This window comes from Arachis hypogaea, chromosome 15 (genome assembly GCF_003086295.3).
Source record: "Arachis hypogaea cultivar Tifrunner chromosome 15, arahy.Tifrunner.gnm2.J5K5, whole genome shotgun sequence".
Classification (NCBI taxonomy): domain Eukaryota; kingdom Viridiplantae; phylum Streptophyta; class Magnoliopsida; order Fabales; family Fabaceae; genus Arachis; species Arachis hypogaea.
Window position 1 is genome coordinate 108,924,693 of NC_092050.1, and position 19,173 is coordinate 108,943,865.

Here is a 19,173-nt window from a genome sequence, read left to right on the forward strand (position 1 = left end):
CAACATGGGACAACTAAGGGTGGAACATCAAGAGCACTCCATCATCCTTCATGAAATTAGAGAAGATCAAAAAGCAATGAGGGAGGAGCAACAAAGACAAGGAAGAGACATAGAAGAGCTCAAGGACATCATTGGTTCCTCAAGAAGGAAACGCCTCCATCACTAAGGTGGACTCATTCCTTGTTCTTACATTCTCTGTTTTTCATTTTCTATGTTAAGTGCTTATCTAAGTTTGTGTCTTATTACATGATCATTAGTATTTAGTAACTATGTCTTAAAGTTATGAATGTCCTATGAATCCATCACCTCTCTTAAATGAAAAATGTTCTAATTCAAAAGAACAAGAAGTACATGAGTTTCGAATTTATCCTTGAACTTAGTTTAATTATATTGATGTGGTGACAATATTTCTTGTTTTCTGAATGAATGCTTGAACAGTGCATATATCTTTTGAAGTTGTTGTTTAAGAATGTTAAATATGTTGGCTCTTGAAAGAATGATGACAAGGAGACATGTTATTTGATAATCTAAAAAATCATAAAAATGATTCGTGAAGCAAGAAAAAGCAGCAAAGAACAAAGCTTGCAGAAAAAAAAAAAAGAAATAGCGAAAAAAATAGAAAAAAAAAAGAGAAAAAGCAAGCAGAAAAAGCCAAAGCTCTTAAAACCAAGAGGCAAGAGTAAAAAGCCAATAGCCCTTAAAACTAAAAGGCAAGGGTAATAAAAAGGATCCCAAGGCTTTGAGCATCAGTGGATAGGAGGGCCTAAAGGAATAAAATCCTGGCCTAAGCGGCTAAACCAAGCTGTTCCTAACCATGTGCTTGTGGCGTGAAGGTGTCAAGTGAAAACTTGAGACTGAGCGGTTAAAGTCAAGGTCCAAAGCAAAAGAAGAGTGTGCTTAAGAACCCTAGACACCTCTAATTGGGGACTTTAGCAAAGCTGAGTCACAATCTGAAAAGGTTCACCCAATTATGTGTCTGTGGCATTTATGTATCCGGTGGTAATACTAGAAAACAAAGTGCTTAGGGCCACGGCCAAGACTCATAAAGTAGCTGTGTTCAATAATCAACATACTGAACTAGGAGAATCAATAACACTATCTGAACTCTGAGTTCCTATAGATGCCAATCATTCTGAACCTCAATGGATAAAGTGAGATACCAAAACTATTCAAGAGGCAAAAAGCTACAAGTGCCGCTCATCTGACTGGAGCTATGTTTCATTGATAGTTTGGAATTTATAGTATATTCTCTTCTTTTTATCCTATTTGATTTTCAGTTGCTTGGGGACAAGCAACAATTTAAGTTTGGTGTTGTGATGAGCGGATAATTTATACGCTTTTTGGCATTGTTTTTAGTATGTTTTTAGTAGAATCTAGTTACTTTTAGGGATGTTTTCATTAGTTTTTATGTTAAATTCACATTTCTGGACTTTACTATGAGTTTGTGTGTTTTTCTGTGATTTCAGGTATTTTCTGGCTGAAATTGACGGACTTGAGCAAAAATCAGATTCAGAGGTTGAAGAAGGACTGCTGATGCTCTTGGATTCTGACCTCCCTGCACTCAAAGTGGATTTTCTGGAGCTACAGAACTCAAAATGGCGCGCTTCTAGTTGCATTGGAAAGTAGACATCCAGGGCTTTCTAGAAATATATAATAGTTCATACTTTGGCCGAGTTTAGATGACGCAAATAGGCGTTGAACGCCAGTTCTACGCTGCTATCTGGAGTTAAACACCAGAAACACGTCACAAGCCAGAGTTGAACGCCAGAAATACGTTACAAACTGGTGTTCAACTCCAAGATTGACCTCTACACGTGTAACATTCAAGCTCAGACCAAGCACACACCAAGTGGGCCCCGGAAGTAGATTTATGCATCAATTACTTACTTCTGTAAACCCTAGTAACTAGTTTAGTATAAATAGGACTTTTTACTATTGTATTAGACATCTTTTGATCAATTTTAGATCTCTAGACCTCCATGGGAGGCTGGCCACTCGGCCATGCTTACCCTATATTCACTTATGTATTTCTCTATGGTAGAGTTTCTGCACTCCATAGATGAAGGTGTGGAGCTCTGCTGTTCCGCATGAATTAATGCAAAGTACTACTGTTTTTCTATTCAATTCAACTTATTCCGCTTCTAAGATATTCATTCACACTTCAACATGAATGTGATGAACGTGACAATCATCATCATTCCCTATGAAAGCGTGCCTGACAACCACTTCCGTTCTACCTTAGATTGAATGAGTATCTCTTGGATCTCTTAATCAGAATCTTCGTGGTATAAGCTAGATTGATGGCGGCATTCATGAGAATCCGGAAAGTCTAAACATTGTCTGTGGTATTCTGAGTAGGATTATGGGATTAAATGACTGTGACGAACTTCAAACTCGCGAGTGCTGGGCGTAGTGACAAACGCAAAAGGAGGGTGAATCCTATTCCAGTACGATCAAGAACCTCAGATGATTAGCAGTGCTGTGACAGAGCATTTGGACCATTTTCACAAGAGGATGGGATGCAGCCATTGACAAGGGTGATGCCTCCAGATGATTAGCCATGCAGTGACAATGCATCGGACCATTTTCCAGAGAGGATAAAAAGTAGCCATTGACAACGGTGATGTCCTTACATAAAGCCAGCCATGGAAAGGAGTAAGATTGATTGGATGAAGACAGCAGGAAAGCAGAGGTTCAGAGGAACGAAAGCATCTCTATGCGCTTATCTGAAATTCTCACCAATGATTTACATAAGTAATTCTATCCTTATTTTATTATATATTCTCGAAAACTCCATAACTATTTTATATCCGCTTGACTGAGATCTACAAGGTGACCATAGCTTACTTCATACCAACAATCTCCGTGGGATCGACCCTTACTCACGTAAGGTTTATTACTTGGACGACCCAGTGCACTTGCTGGTTAGTTGTATCGAAGTTGTGAATGAAAAACAATTTATTAAGACGTGCGTACAAAGTTTTTGGCGCTGTTGCCTGAGATCACAATTTTGTGCACCACCCACAATTGTCAACTAATCAAGGCCACAAGAATCATCTAGAATAGTTAAATTTTCATTTGATTTTAATTTGTTTTGAATTTGTAATTTAGGATAGCCTATAAATAGGCCTTGGTTTCATTATGCACAGGACATTCTGGGAAAGGGTCTTCGGACTCGTCTCATCTAACCTACACACTCATCTTCTCTTCCATTTTCTTCCATACTCACTCTTGTAAATATTAAGTTATGAGCTTCTAATTCTCTACATTTAGGAAAGGAGCTCTGTTGCATTTTGAATTGAATTGATGTATATTTTCTTTTCTTGTTGATTCTATCTCTATACAAACAAAAGGGTTTTGTTCTTCAAAGATTCAATTGGATTTATTAGAATTCTATGTGAATGGTGGAAAAGAAATCATAGGAATTCAGTTTGAACTCTCTTTTCATAACGAATTTGATCTTGATTTATAGTTGATATTGTGACATGTAATTTCTCTAAGATTGGGGTTTTAGGAGTTATGTGGTATGAGATTAGAAATTGTGTTTTGTTTATCTAAGAGAGAGCTTTTGTGCTTCAAAGATTCAATTCCATCAGAAGAGGAATTGGATCTATTATAATTCTACGATAACCTTGGAAAAGGTGTCATAGTAATTTGGTTGGAAGCTCGCTTCTCACAATAAGTTTGATTTTGATTCAAAGTTGATACGTGACATATAATCACTTTGACATTGGGGTCTTATGAATTGTGTAGCTTGGGATTAGACATTGTGCTTCACCTCTTTTTATGAGCATTGGATCAGGGATTGGCATTTGATCATGATTTGGCAAATTGAGTATCCATGGAATTGGAGCTCAATTACTTATGATCTGCCATAGATATAAATATTGCATGAACAAGAGGAAGAAGAGGTTCATTGATTCAAGAGAAATCAACATCTCCAATCCCTAATGTTTTTTATCTTTAATTTTTAGTACTTTACATTTCCTGTACTTTACAATTCCAGCATTTTACTTTCTTGTACTTTACATTCTTACACTTTACATTCTTGCACTTTACTTTCCAGCCATTTATTGCTTTCTTTAAATTTCATGTCATTTACATTTCCTGTTTACTTATCAGTCAACTATGATTGTCTAACTAGAATGATCAATTAACTATTGATTGCTTGATCCTTTAATCCTGGTGGGATCGACCTCACACTAAGTGAGTTTTATTACTTGATACGACTCGGTGGTCAACCTGTTTGATGCCAAGGCATCTTAGGCTAGTTTCACTAGTATTTTTCTGTTAGTTTTAGTGGTTTTATGCCTTTTTTTGAGCTTAAAGTAACCAAGAATGGTTAAAAGAATAACAAAGCAATGAACCATCCAAACAATATGATTTTGATGCAAATTCCATGAGTTTTAGTTATATTACTTGAATGCTATGAATGGAAGATTTCTCATGAAATTTTGCAAGACTTTGATGCATTTGTTTGGATGATTTCAGGGAAGAAGAGGCTAAGCAAGGAAGCAACAAAATCAATAAAGGAAGCTTGAATATCACATGTGGAGTTTAAGTTCCAGTTTAAGCCTAAACTGGAGCTTAAACGCCAGAATCATGAAGGCTAAGAAATGCTGGAATTGAAGTTTAACCTCCAGTTTAACCTTAAACTGGAGGTTAAACGCCAGAATGAAAGTCTCACCAAAGAAGCATTCCACATTTAACCTCCAGTTTAACCTTAAACTGGAGGTTAAACGCCAGAATGAGAATGCCACTCAGGAAGGAGTTCCACGTTTAACCTCCAGTTTAACCTTAAACTGGAGGTTAAACGCCAGAAATGGGAAGTGCACCAGGGAGCCATTTCCACGTTTAAGCTCCAGTTTGACCTTAAACTGGAGCTTAAACGTGTTCGACCAAGTTTTCTCCTCCAGGGTTGCTTTCTCCATTTCCACGTTTAAGCTCCAGTTTAACCTTAACTGGAGCTTAAACGTGTTCGACACCTCCAGGGCTACCCTTCTAATCTTCCACGTTTAACCTCCAGTTTAACCTTAAACTGGAGGTTAAACGTGTTCGACCTCCAAGATGCCTCCTTCCATTTCCACGTTTAACCTCCAGTTTAACCTTAAACTGGAGGTTAAACGTGTTCGACCTCCAGGGCTGCCCTTCCTATCTCCACGTTTAAGCTTCAGTTTAACCTTAAACTGAAGCTTAAACGTGTTCGACTACATGACTCTCCAGGGCTGCCTTCTTCCATTTCCACGTTTAAGCTTCAGTTTAACCTTAAACTGAAGCTTAAACGTGCTTCTACAAAAGGCCTCACTGGAAGTGTCTGGCGTTTAAGCTACTGCAACTTAAATGCCACTCTTGGAAAAGGTTTCTGGGCCAAAAATAGTGCGGTTTAAGTTAGTCTTTGAGCACAAACATTAACTTAAACTTACTCTGGTATGAAACCCAATTGAATATCATGGTTTATGGGATTGGGCCTGAAGGATTGATGAGTTTGAAATCTCAATTTATTGAGTCATGTGTCATTATTTGATTATCACTAAGTTGGCTCAATGAATGTTACAGAATTTGGATCAACAGCCTCATCAAGATTATGGATCATAAACCCAAGGCAAAAGGAAAGCAGGGAGAGGCCTCAAAGCCCAAGAAACACAACAGAAGCTCAATATAGAAAGTGTATAAATAGGATAGAATTTAAGTTAGGAAGGACTTTTACCTTCACTTTTAGCTAGTTTTCATATCTTTGTAATTGAATTCAGAGCTATGACTCACTAAACCCCCTTTCATTGGGTTAGGGAGCTCTATTGTAATTCAATGAATCAATAATAGTTTATCTTCTTCTTCAATCTTTTCTCTTGAATTTTGTTAGAAAGCTTCTCGATCTAATTCCATTGGGTAGTTGTCTTGGGAAAGAAACTACCCATAATTGGAATCCTTCGGAACCTTGGGAAAGGAATGGAGGATTCATGCTAGAGAAGCTTTCTCACAGTGAATTGGATTGGGGTTTGGATGGATATTGTGACATGTAATCCTACCAAATTGTGGTTCATGAAACTGTGTGGTATAATCAGTGATCAAGCATCATCTCTTCTTATGAACATTTAAACCAAGGGATTGGGAATTTGTTCATTTTTAGAGAGAATTGGTGAGCCAAGGGATTGGGATCCAATCATATAAGATTGCCAAGCAAAATTCAATGAACGCATTGCTTGAGGAAGAGATAAACATGTTTTGATTCGGAGATCTCAATATCTCCTATAACCCAATGAATCCCACAATTCTGATTTACATCTTCTATTTACATTCTGCAACTCAATTCATGCAATCACCCCCATTCCCTTTTAATTTCAGCAATTTAGTTTCTGCTCTTTAATTCATGCAATTTAAGATTCCGCCATTTCAATTTCTTGTCATTTACTTTTCCCGCCAATTTTACATTCCGCAATTCTCATCTCAATCTTGATTCCGCTCAACTAGAACACACTTCTAATCCGAATTGCTCACTCAACCAATCCTTGTGGGATTCGACCTCACTCTATTGTGAGTTTTTACTTGACGATAACCGGTGCACTTGCCGGAAGGAATTTTGCCGATCGTGCAATTTCCTAAATCGTAGCATAACTAGTTTATGCGCATCACTGTTCCTAACTAATGGTTTGATGGATGAAGACATCCAGAAGCTTCTCACGATGAAACCCATCTAGTCAATACATGAAATCCAAAGCATGGCACGGGAATACATAAATGATGAGGAGGTAAGCCATGTTGTGTCCACCAATAAACAACACCATAGCAACACGACACCTCGAACGAACCCACCTCCCAAAGACCCAACAAAGAATGATTCAGACCCACAACCCATAACCGACCACCATGGGTAGGAAAATTTGGACACTAGACCCCACTGCCCGCCCCAATTAGTAAAGTATACCAGCAGATCGTGGAAAAGCGTATCCTTCCAAAACCCAGGCAACTGAAGGAACGCACAAGAGGTAACAAAAGTCTATATGGATACTGAAAACTCTTTGAGTTCACCAAAATCATCAAGGAACCCCGATGGGCCTGAAGAGAAAAATTCACAAAACATGAAAGGCGAAACCGTAGGGCGATAAAAATCGTCTGTTGAGACATTGAATATTAGGACTTGGCAATAGTAGTCAATATTATCATAGGGAAAAATGTGCAAGAAAAATCCAAATTCGCCCTAAAGAAAGACCTTCGAGTACTAGCGGTCCCCTCGGAAAAAGTCCCTGACCTACCAACAATAACCTTCCACCCAGAAGACTACTAAAAGGGAACGTTGCAGGAAGACTCTCCATACGTCATATCAGCAAAGGTGGGAACAAGGATGGTTAAACGCATCCTAATAGATACCGGAGCCAACTCCAACATCCTTGATGACTTGCATCATCTACCCTTCTTTCTTGCATAAAGAAGACCATAAAAGAGCATAAATCTCATTTGATTAGTAAAATTCATGCATTATTTGATGAATATTATGGTACACTACTTTTAGATGAGTTGTGCTGAATTTCAGGTGAGAAAAGCATCAAAAATGGGGTAGAAGAAAAACAAGAAGCTGGGCGTGTGAAACTGGCGTGACACTTGAAGCAAACGCCACAAAAATGCACTGGCGTGGCACGCCAGGAGCTGGGCGTGGCACGCCAGTACCAAAGTCCAGAGAAGGGATTCAAAGCATGCATATGGGCGTGGCATGCCAGAGACTGGGCGTGGCACGCTGATACAAAATTCCAGAGAGCCACAATGGAGGACACAAAAGGGGCGTGGCACGCCAAGCTGGGCGTGGCACGCTTGACCCATCAACTACTATGGGCGTGCCACTTGAGCAAAGGGGCGTGGCACGCCAACTCTCCATCCCAAGAAGAATCTTCACTATGGCGTGCCACTTGGTATCGAAGGCATGGCACGCCAGCCCAAAGAAGTCACTTGGGCATGCCACTTGAGAACCCAAGCGTGGCACGCCAAGCTTGAAGAGTTCACAAACCCATGGGCGTGCCACTGGAGTAGCATGGCATGCCACTTGAGCAACCAGGCGTGGCACACTAATGCACAAAGGACCAAAAGCAAGGACTGGGCATGCCACTTGGTATCGAAGGCGTGGCACGCCAACCTTAGCATATCACTATGGCGTGCCACTTGAAGGCTGAGGCGTGGCACCCCAATTACTGGAACCAAGACAAGATCATAGGCGTGGCACGCTGGTATAAGTTTCCAAAGAGGATAAAGGAGGCCAATTACATGGGGCGTGCCACTTGAGTTCGAAGGCGTGGCACGCCATTCACCATTCTTCACTTAGGCGTGCCACTTGAGTAGCCAGGCATGGCATGCCAGTGTCATTCAGAAGAGAAGCATTGGGGCGTGCCACTTGAGTTCGTGGCGTGGCACGCCAAACAGAGCAACCACTCACTCACAAGAGGGGCGTGGCACGCCAGACCCTGGGCGTGCCACACTAGTTCAACTTTCCAGAGAAGCCTAGCCAAGCATAAAGCAAGGGCGTGGCATGCCAGACCTTGGGCGTGGCACGCCAGTACAAGTTTCCAAAGGCAAAGAGAAGTGAGAAAGGCAAGGGGCGTGCCACTTGAGTTCGAAGGTGTGGGACGCCAAGGTTGCTAGAGGAACGAGCATGCCACATGAAGGATTGGGAGTGGCACGCCAAGCTGGAAATGAAGGGCACGTGACATGCCAGAGATGCGCCAGCCACACGCCAGCTGAGAAGTCATGCTTATTGAGTGTTTTCTTTTCCCTCCAAAATGTAATTTTCCTTTTTCACTTTTGTAATTTTTTATTTTACTAGGAGAAGTATAAATACCCCCAAGGAGTACTGAAGAAGGGGGTTAAGCAGTGAGTTTTAGATCCACTTTTACACTTCACTTTTGAGTACTTTTTGAGCTATGAATGATAGTGAAATCCTTCTTCTCTTCATCTTCTCTTTGATTTGCTAGAAGGAATTTCGTTCTTAATGCTTAGTATTCAATTATCTTGGGAAAGAGATTGAATACAATTGGGTTTCATAGGAACCTTGGGAAAGGAAACATGAAACCATGCTTGAAATCTCTTCTCACACTAGAGTAGAAGTTAGGGATCTAGAAGGAAAACCTATAGAACCACCTCAACAGGGTAACCGGCCTTAGAGATAAATTCATTAAACAAGAAGGTTCGATAATGCACCCGAGCAACATAGGAACTGGAAACCAAAGGAAAACAGTTTTTTCCAAATTTGTGTTACTCAAAGACTCCAAGACAAGTAATATTATTCTCAGGAGAAAGACCATTAATGACCTCTTAGCAGTCATATTCAAAAAATTCATGGTCATAAAGTTGGGGGCTGACGATGGAACGATCGGAACCATCAATGGTGACAAGATGGTAGTAGCAAAATGCAGCAACACTAGCCTAGCGCTCCAAAAAAGATCTCACAATGCGGTTGGGATTTTCTTTACCGACCAAGATTCTTGGCAAGATGACCAGCTGAGACCGAAGCTGGAAGGGAACATGGAAAAACTCTAAATCCGACAAACAAAGGAGAAATTCACCTTCATCAACAAGAACATCCCCTTTGTCTTGAAAGGACAAGTCATCAAAATGCTAAAATAAAACAGAGCCATGTTTGCCTTCACGCCCGCCGACACACCGGGAATAGACCCGAGCTTAATGTCACATCTTCTAGCCGTTATCCCAAAGGCCAGACTTGTTAGCCAAAGAAAAAGAAAAATGTCGGCAGACAGGATGAGCGAAGTTAAAAGACAAGTCAAGGGCCTACTCGAGGCTGGCTTCATCCAACAAATACCTTACACCACTTGGATGGCCAACGTCGTCATGGTAAAAAAGGTGAACGGCAAATAGCGAATGCGTGTCAACTACACAAACTTGAACAAAGCTTGTTCAAAAGACACCTTCCCACTACCAAACATTGACGGACTAGTAGACGCCGCCTCTGGACACTGGTACCTTAGATTTATGGATGCATACTTCGGGTATAACTAGATAACAATGAACAAACCCCACGAAGATAAAATGGCCATCATCACCCCCGAAGGAACATACTGCTACTTAGTCATGCCTTTACAACTGAAGAACGCGGGAGCCACGTATCAAAGACTCATCACCAAAATCTTCAAAGACCTCATAGGGGCAAAGTTAGAGGTATACATTGATGATATGCTTGCGAAGACGGAATTAGATGACTCACTAATCTCCAACCTCACGAGCAAATTTGCAATACTAAGGAAACATCAGATGCAGCTTAACCCAGCCAAGTGCGCATTCGTAATGGAGCCTGAAAAATTCCTGGGCTTCATGATCACAAAAAGAGGCGTGGAAGCTAACCCAGAAAAATGTTGGGCCATCCTCAAAATGACTAGCCCGGCAAAGCTAAAGGACGTCCAAAGGCAAACAGGCCGCCTTGTCGTGCTTCCTTAGAGCCTCAGCATAGAAGGCACTCCCTTTCTTTAAACTCATGATGAAAACTCTTGGCGGCCTGATGAGTCCATATTTGATGAGATATTTTTACTTGATTTGAGTGGAATTCATCACATAAACTCACACTTAATCACCAAAGTAGCATACTTTTGTGTTTGATCCCTAAATTGATCCTAAATGTGAAAACATGCATTTTTGTGCTTAAATTGAGCAACTTAATTCTACTTTTATGCCATTCAATGCCATGACATGTTTGTTGAGTGATTTCAGGCCTTAGAGGCAAGATTGGCTAGGCAAAAATGGAAGGAAGCATGTACAAGGGAGAATACAAGAAAAAAACAAGGAAAAGCACACACAGTCAAGTGTGCGTGAGCATAAGCAAACGTGCAGACGCACAAGAAGGAATTAGCATGTGTGCGTGCGCACAACTCTATGTGGGTACGCACAGGTTAACATTCAGCGAAGTGTGCGTACGCACACATCTGAAGCCATATGAAGGAATTAGGTAGTATTAGGACTTAGAACTTTATTTTCACATTTTAGAACATATAGTAGGAGTAGGAGTAGTGTAGATTAGGGAGAGCTCTCTTAGGGTTTTTATTTAGGGTTCATTGTAGCATTTTATAACAAGTTTTGATCTTTGATTTTGCTCATTTTATTTTAAGTACTCTTAATCTTCTCTTTAATTACATCACTTTTGCTTTTATTTTTTTATGGTTCAAGTTACTTTGTTTGTATATGCAATTTTGGTATCTTGAAGTTTTGATTGATGAATTTAGTATTTTATGCTTTCTTTATATTTGATTGAATGTGAATTGTTGATATTGTGAATATTTTGGATATAGTTTTCATTTTCCTTTGCAAATTTCTCATGTTTTGGTTATATGCCGACCAAGTGTTTATGAAAATGTCACTTGGTAATTTTGAGTAGATTTTCACACCTTGGCTTGGGATTTAAGTTCCTAGAACACTAGAGTCATAATGTCTGACATTTAGTGGCAATTCTTGGGTTGTTAGTTGACTCTTGTTTCCATTGACGCTAGCTTTTTACCAATTAATTTGGTAAGTTAGCTAGGACTTATGGATTAAGGTCAATTATGCTTGCTTGACTTACTCCTCGATGTTAGGTTTAGACTAAGCGAGATTGACTCATCATAGTTGCCATAGGTGTGGTTTTGGCATGATAGGATTCCTTGGATCCTCGTTCCCAAGTCAAGGTTCTTTTATGCATATCCTAGCATTTTCACTAATTTTGATCTTATTTCCTTTTCACTTGCATTAATATCAATTTTAATCATTCCTTAGTTTCTTTATTTCTTAGTTCTTTTAATCTTTAGTTCTTTGATTGCAAAAACCCTTTTCCTTCACAACCAAGAAGGTAACACTTCAATTGCATTCCTAGGGAAAACGACCCGAGGTTTCTTTACTCTCGGTTAATTGTTTTTATTGGAAAAATCAAACTTTGATTTGAGTTTTACTTGTCGGCTTGGAGCTATACTTGCAACGGAAATTTTTTGTGAAAATTCTAAGCCGACGGTTCTGCTCTTTCAAGTTTTTGGCGCCGTTGCCGAGGATGCAATCGGTGTTACGTTTTTGGTTGTTTTGAATATGTCCATATTGTAAATAGCTTACTTTTTGGTTATTTGGTTGATTTTGCTAATATTTAGGTGTTTATTTTTCTTGTTTATTAATGTCTTTTATTTTTATTTTCTACTTTCTCTATAAGCTATCACCCTTGTTGCTTGGAGCATGGTTGTAAGTATTTTGTAGGGTATGATGAATTCAAGTTGGGATTGCAACATGGAATGGGAGAGTCAATTTAGGGAGGAACCATTTGCGTATGAGCAACACTCCTGGCAACCACCTCCCTCATACTACAACGAGCCAAACCCTCGCCTATGTGAATATCAAACCCTAAGATATGAAAGATTACCCCTACATGACCCCCAACCACCAAACCTTCAAGCACCACACCCATCACCTCTATGGAATCAAAATGATTATACACCTTACCACCAACCATATGAACCACCACACCTTTATACACCACCTTAATACCCTCATCCACATAACACACCTTCCAACTATATAACTGATGAGTGGATAATTTATACGCTTTTTGGCATTGTTTTTAGTATGTTTTTAGTAAAATCTAGTTACTTTTAGGGATGTTTTTATTAGTTTTTATGTTAAATGCACATTTTTGGACTTTACTATGAGTTTGCGTGTTTTTCTGTAATTTGAGTTATTTTCTGGCTGAAATTGAGGGACTTGAGCAAAAATCAGATTCAGAGGTTGAAGAAGGACTGCTGATGCTGTTGGATTCTGACCTCCCTGCACTCAAAGTGGATATTCTGGAGCTACAGAACTCAAAATGGCACGCTTTTAATTGCGTTGGAAAGTAGAAATCCAGGGCTTTCCAGAAATATATAATAGTTCATACTTTGGCCGAGTTTATACGATGTAAAAGGGCGTTGAACGCCAGTTCTACACTGCTGTTTGGAGTTAAACGCCAGAAACACGTCACAAGCCAGAGTTGAACGCCAGAAATACGTTACAAACTGGCGTTCAACTCCAAGATTAACCTCTACACGTGTAACATTCAAGCTCAGCCCAAGCACACACCAAGTGGGCCCCGGAAGTAGATTTATGCATCAATTACTTACTTCTGTAAACCCTAGTAACTAGTTTAGTATAAATAGGACTTTTTACTATTGTATTAGACATCTTTTGATCAATTTTAGATCTCTAGACCTCCATGGGAGGCTGGCCACTTGGCCATGCTTACCCTATATTCACTTATGTATTTTTCTACGGTAGAGTTTCTGCACTCCATAGATTAAGGTGTGGAGCTCTGCTGTTCCTCATGAATTAATGCAAAGTACTACTGTTTTTCTATTCAATTCAACTTATTTCGCTTCTAAGATATTCATTCGCACTTCAACCTGAACGTGATGAACGTGACAATCATCATCATTCCCTATGAATGCGTGCCTGACAACCACTTCCGTTCTACCTTAGATTGAATGAGTATCTCTTGGATCTCTTAATCAGAATCTTCGTGGTATAAGCTAGATTGATGGCGGCATTCATGAGAGTCCGGAAAGTCTAAACCTTGTCTGTGGTATTCCAAGTAGGACTCTGGGATTGAATGACTGTGACGAACTTCAAACTCGCGAGTGCTGGGCGTAGTGACAGACGCAAAAGGAGGGTGAATCCTATTCCAGTATGATCGAGAACCTCAGATGATTAGCCGTGCCGTGACAGAGCATTTGGACCATTTTTGCAAGAGAATGGGATGCAGCCATTGACAACGGTGACGCCTCCAGACGATTAGCCATGCAGTGACAGCGCATCGGACCATTTTCCAGAGAGGATAAAAAGTAGCCATTGACAACGGTGATGTCCTTACATAAAGCCAGCCATGGAAAGGAGTAAGATTGATTGGATGAAGACAGCAGGAAAGCAGAGGTTCAGAGGAACGAATGCATCTCTATACGTTTATCTGAAATTCTAACCAATGAATTACATAAGTTTTTTATCCTTATTTTCTATTTATTATTAATATTTGAAAACTCCATAACTATTTGATATCCGCCTGACTGAGATTAACAAGGTGACCATAGCTTGCTTCAAACCGACAATCTCCGTGGGATCGACCCTTACTCACGTATGGTTTATTACTTGGACGACCCAGTGCACTTGCTGGTTAGTTGTATCGAAGTTGTGAATGAAAAACGATTTATTAAGACGTGCATACAGAGTTTCTGGCGCCGTTGCCTGAGATCACAATTTTGTGCACCAAGTTTTTGGCGCCGTTGCCGGGGATTTTTTGAGTTTGGACAACTGACGGTTCATCGTGTTGCTCAGATTGGGTAATTTTCTTCTTATTTTCAAAAAGTTTTCAAAAAAAAATTTTTCAAAAATCTTTCAAAAATTTTCTCCTTTGTTTTCGAAAAAAATTTAAAAAAAAAATGTTTTCAAAAAAATATATTTTTCTTCAGAATTTGTAAGAATGAATTCTAGTGTTTCATGATGATTTGTTGAATCCTGGCTGGCTGTGAAGCCATGTCCAAATTCCTTTGGACTGAGGATTTAACTAATCACTTCAATGCATGTAATAGCATACTAAAGCTTGGCTGGCTATTAAGCCATGCCTAACCCTCAGATTGGAGCTTTAGAATAAGAATACAAGATTCCTTGAATTCATATTAAAAATTTTGGAATCCTTATTTTTCTTTTTTTTTTTTACACTGATTTTCGAAAAAAAAATTAAAATAAAAATACAAAAAAATTTTGAAAATCATAAAAATAAAAAATATTTTGTGTTTCTTGTTTGAGTCTTGAGTCAACTTCTAAGTTTGGTGTCAATTGCATGTTCATCTTGTATTTTTTGAAAAAATTCATGCATTCATAGTGTTCTTCATGATCTTCAAGTTGTTCTTGCTAAGTCTTCTTGTTTGATCTTGATGTTTTCTTGTTTTGTGTCTTTTCTTGTTTTACATGTGCATTTTTGCATCCATAGAGTCTAAACATGAAAGATTTCTAAGTTTGGTGTCTTGCATGTTTTCTTTGCATTAAAAATTTTTCAAAAATATGTTCTTGATGTTCATCATGATCTTCATAGTGTTCTTGGTGTTCATCTTGACATTCATAGCATTCTTGTATGCATTCATTGTTTTGATCCAAAATTTTCATGCATTGCATCATTTTCATGTTTTTCTCTCTCATCATTAAAGATTCAAAAATAAAAAAAAATATCTTTCCTTTTTTTCTCTCATAAATTTCGAAAATTAGATTTGACTTTTTCAAAAATTTTTAAAATCTAGTTGTTTTTATGAGTCAAATAAAATTTTCAATTTAAAAATCTTATCTTTTTCAAAATCTTTTTCAAAAATCAAATCTTTTTCATTTTTCTTATCTATTTTCGAAAATTATAAAAATATTTTTTTAAAAAAAAAATCTTTTTTTTATCACATAATTTTCGAAAATAACATCATCAATTAATGTTTTGATTCAAAAATTTCAAGTTTGTTACTTGCTTGTTAAGAAAGATTCAAACTTTAAGTTCTAGAATCATATCTTGTGATTTCTTGTGAATCAAGTCATTAATTGTGATTTTAAGAATCAAATCTTTTTCAAAACTAATCATATCTTTTCAAAAATATCTCTTTATCTTATCTTTTTCAAAATTTGATTTTAAAATATCCTTTCTAACTTCTTATCTTCTTATCTTTTCAAAATTGATTTTCAAATTTGTTTCAACTAACTAGCTAACTTTTTGTTTGTTTCTTATCTTTTTCAAAACTACCTAACTAACTCTCTCTCTAATTTTCGAAAATATCTCCCTCTTTTTCAAAAATTCTTTTTAATTAACTAATTATTTTAATTTTTGATTGTAATTTTCGAAAATTTCTAACCTTTTTCAAAAACAATTTTCGAAAATCACTAACTCTTTTTCAAAAATAATTTTCGAAAATTCTCTCTCTCGCTCTCTCTCTCTCTCTGAGTTCAGATTTTCTCTTCTTCTTTTCTTCTACTCTTCCTTTCTTCCACTCACCTAAAGGGAACCTCTATACTGTGGTAAAAAGGATCCCTATTATTATTATTTTTCTGTCCCTCTTTTTCATATGAGCAGGAGCAAGGACAAGATCATTCTTGTTGAAGTAGATCCAGAACCTGAAAGGACTCTGAAGAGAAAACTAAGAGAAGCTAAATTACAACAATCCAGCAAGCACCATTTAGAAATTTTCGAACAAGAAGAAGAGATGGCAGCCGAAAATAATAATAATGCAAGGAGGATGCTTGGTGACTTTACTGTACCTAATTCCAATTTACATGGAAGAAGCATCTCCATTCCTACCATTGGAGCAAATAATTTTGAGCTGAAACCTCAATTAGTTTCTCTGATGCAGCAGAAATGCAAGTTTCATGGACTTTCATCTGAAGATCCTTTTCAGTTCTTAATTGAATTCTTGTAGATCTGTGATACTGTTAAGCTAATGGAGTAGATCCTGAAGTCTACAGGCTCATGCTTTTCCCTTTTGTTGTAAGAGACAGAGCTAGAATATGGTTGGACTCTCAACCTAAGGATAGCCTGAACTCTTGGGATAAGCTGGTCAAGGCTTTCTTAGCCAAGTTCTTTCCTCCTCAAAAGCTGAGTAAGCTTAGAGTGGATGTTCAAACCTTCAGACAGAAAGAAGGTGAATCCCTCTATGAAGCTTGGGAGAGATACAAAGAACTGACCAAAAAGTGTCCTTCTGACATGCTTTCAGAATGGACCATCCTGGATATATTTTATGATGGTCTTTCTGAATTAGCTAAACTGTCATTGGATACTTCTGCAGGTGGATCCATTCACCTAAAGAAATCGCCTGCAGAAGCTCAAGAACTCATTGAGATGGTTGCTAATAACCAGTTCATGTACACTTCTGAGAGGAATCCTGTGAGTAATGGGACGCCTCAGAAGAAGGGAGTTCTTGAAATTGATACTTTGAATGCCATATTGGCTCAGAACAAAATATTGAGTCAGCAAGTCAATATGATTTCTCAGAGTCTGAATGGAATGCAAACTGCATCCAACAGTACTCAAGAGGCGCCTTCTGAAGAAGAGGCCTATGATCCTGAGAACCCTGCAATAGCAGAGGTAAATTACTTAGGTGAACCTTATGGAAACACCTATAACTCATCATGGAGAAATCATCCAAATTTCTCATGGAAGGATCAACAAAAGCCTCAACAAGGCTTTAATAATGGTGGAAGAAACAGGTTTAATAATAGTAAACCTTTTCCATCATCCACTCAACAACAGACAGAGAAGTCTGAACAAAATACATCTAATTTAGCAAACTTAGTCTCTGATCTATCTAAGGCCACTGTAAGTTTCATGAATGAAACAAGGTCCTCCATTAAAAAGTTGGAGGCACAAGTGGGCCAGCTGAGTAAAAGAGTCACTGAAATCCCTCCTAGTACTCTCCCAAGCAATACAGAAGAAAATCCAAAAGGAGAGTGCAAGGCCATTGAAATGACCATCATGGCCGAAACCACAAAAGAGGAGGAGGACGTGAATCCCAAGGAGGAAGACCTCCTGGGACGTCCAGTGATCAATAAGGAGTTTCCCTCTGAGGAACCAAAGGAATCTGAGGCTCATCTAGAGACCATAGAGATTCCATTAAACCTCCTTATGCCATTCATGAGCTCTGATGAGTATTCTTCTTCTGAAGAGAATGAGGATGTTACTGAGGAGCAAGTTACCAAGTACCTTGGTGCAATCATGAAGCTGAATGCCAAATTATTTGGTATTGAGACTTGGGAAGATGAACCTCCCTTGTTCACCAATGAACTGAGTGATCTGGATCAACTGACATTGCCTCAGAAGAAACAGGATCCTGGAAAGTTCCTAATACCTTGTACCATAGGCACCATGATATTTGAAAAAGCTCTGTGTGATCTTGGTTCAGGGATAAACCTCATGCCCCTCTCTGTAATAGAGAAACTGGGAATCTTTGGGGTGCAAGCTACTAAAATCTCATTAGAGATGGCAGACAATTCAAGAAAACAGGCTTATGGACAAGTAGAGGATGTGTTAGTAAAGATTGAAGGCCTTTACATCCTTGCTGATTTCATAATCCTTGATACTGGGAAGGATGAGGATGAATCCATCATCCTTGGAAGACCTTTCCTAGCCACAGCAAGAGCTGTGATTGATGTTGACAGAGGTGAATTAGTCCTTCAATTGAATGAGGACTCCCTTGTGTTTATAACTCAAGGTTACCCTTCTATAAACATGAAAAAGAGGCACAGTAAGCTTATCTCAAAACAGAGTCAACCAGAGCCCCCACAGTCAAACTCTTAGTTTGGTGTTGGGTGGCCACAACCAAACTCTAAGTTTGGTGTTGAACTCCCATATCTAAACTCTAAGTTTGGTGTTGGAAAGTCTCAACAATGCTCTGAACATCTGTGAGGCTCCATGAGAGCCCACTGTCAAGCTATTGACATTAAAGAAGCGCTTGTTGGAAGGCAACCCAATTTTTATTTATCTAATTTTATTGTTCTTTCATGCTTTATTAGGTTCATGATCATGTGGAGTCACAAAATAAATATAAAAATTGAAAACGGAATCAAAAACAGGAGAAGAAAAATCATACCCTGGAGGAGGATCTCACTGGCGTTTAAACGCCAGTAAGAAGCATCTGGCTGGCGTTCAACGCCAGAACAGAGCATGGTTCTGGCACTGAACACCCAAAATGGGCAGCATCTGGGCGTTTAAACGCCAGAATTGCACCCTGGAGAAGAGCTGGCGCTGAACGCCCAGAACAAGCATGGTTCTGGCGTTCAACGCCAGAAATGGGCAACAAATGGGCATTCAACGGCCAGAACAAGCACCAATCTGGCACTGAACGCCCAGAGTTGTCTGCAAGGGCATTTTGCATGCCTAATTTGGTGCATGGTTGTAAATCCTTGAACACCTCAGGATCTGTGGACCCCACAGGATCACCTCAGGATTTGTGGACCCCACAGGATCCCCACCTACCTCCACTCACTTCTTCTCACCCCTCTTTCACACAATCCCATAAACACTCTTCCCCAAAACTCTTTACCAATCACCTCAATCTCTCTTCCCTATAACCACTTAACCACTCACATCCATCCACTCTTCCCTATAAACCTACCTCATAAACCCCACCTACCTTCAAAATTCAAAATCAATTTCCCACCCAAAACCCACCCTTATGGCCGAAC

General features: G+C 39.0%; 1 non-coding gene across 1 annotated transcript; it reads right to left on the reverse strand.

The window, feature by feature from the left end:
• Nucleotides 1–16,594: 16,594 nt before the first annotated feature.
• On the reverse strand, nucleotides 16,595–16,702 carry LOC112753815 (small nucleolar RNA R71). Its single transcript, XR_003178180.1, has one exon. It is a non-coding gene; the product is annotated as a small nucleolar RNA R71 (small nucleolar RNA).
• Between the last annotated feature and the right edge of the window lie 2,471 nt (nucleotides 16,703–19,173).